General features: G+C 45.7%; 1 protein-coding gene across 1 annotated transcript in view; it reads left to right on the top strand.

Moving 5' to 3' along the window:
• Nucleotides 1–1,368, top strand: part of NPEPL1 (aminopeptidase like 1) — a 21,171-nt gene that overhangs the window by 1,009 nt on the left and 18,794 nt on the right. The window lies entirely within an intron of this gene.

Here is a 1,368-nt window from a genome sequence, read left to right on the forward strand (position 1 = left end):
TTTTTTTTTTTTTCTCCTGGAATTCAGCCTAATATGTATTTTCTTTTTAGATGTACTTCCATTATTTGCATCTGACTTTACTTTTCCACTATAAATGAAGTGCGCTCCCTTTGTGATATTTAGACTTTCCACATAGCTGCAGATTAATGAGTATTGATTCCCTGCTGAACTGACATTAATAGGATGTGCTCGACAAATACAAAAATATTAAGATAACAATCCTATTACATTTAAAACACAAATTTACTATTAAAGTTGGAGCTTGGAAAACAGTGTTTCCTTTAAGTGACTACCCATATTATAGCTAGGAGTGTATTTAGGCTTTTTTCTCTGTTTCTGTAATGTTTTTAGAAGCACATTTTCTCTGATATTTAGCTTCATGAAGGAAAGAATTTGGCTCTTTCCATTTTTATCCCTGTATGATTCTACACATTCAAAATGCAGCATTTCCATCCTTAAATGGAGTTATGAGAGGCAAGTAAGAGTTCCAGCTTGATTAAAATTGCATGCATTTTAATTGTACATGGAGGTGGCTGGAATTAGTACAAATACCTTTACTGAGGAGGCAGAAAGACTTGAGGAACGTCACACTGTGCACTGCAGTGTTGCAGCATCTTTTTTCCATTGTTATCTATGAACTGTGAAATTGTAGAAAACTGAAACCATCTACATGTGCGTTTTCTGAAAGTCAGGTCAAATGCAAAAGGCCTATTAATATCATCTAATTCTTTGCTCAGAGGGTGGGGAGGCACTGGAACAGGTTGCCCAGAGAAGCTGTGTGTGCCCCAGCCCCGGAGGTGTTCAAGACCAGGTTGGATGGGGCCCTGGGCAATCTGACCTAGTGGGTGTTATTACTGCCATGGCAGGGGCTTGGAACTGGGTGATCTTCAAGGTCCCTTCCAACCAGAGCCGCTCTGTGATCTAGCACGAGAGTTGCTTTTTGTTATGTGTAAGGTTCCCAGCAGATGCAAGGGGGACACTGTTCCTCTGCGTGTATATTATTTAGTGGCTTCTAAATAACGAGGGGAAGAACAAGCTGCAAAATGTGGTGGGGTGGTTATTAGTTAACCAACACAGTACAGCAAGCCACGTTTCCTTCAGGTTTTATTTACAGCTTATCAGGTTATTTCATTGAGGTATTCCACACAAGCAAAGCTTCCAGACGAGTTTCAGCGGCCCGTACGCCTACGCGTATTTACACATCCCCGTCGGCCAGCCCGCGCCCCCCACGCCTCAGGCCGAGGCCCCAGGGCCGGGCTGCTTCCCGGGGCCGAGCGGAGAGGCCCCGCGGTCGGCCCGGTGCCACCTCCAGGCCCCGAGCCACATCCGGGCCCCGCGCCCTCCTGCGGTGCCCGGCGCGGCCGCCGG

The sequence above is a fragment of the Oxyura jamaicensis genome, chromosome 20 (assembly GCF_011077185.1).
Source record: "Oxyura jamaicensis isolate SHBP4307 breed ruddy duck chromosome 20, BPBGC_Ojam_1.0, whole genome shotgun sequence".
NCBI lineage: Eukaryota > Metazoa > Chordata > Aves > Anseriformes > Anatidae > Oxyura > Oxyura jamaicensis.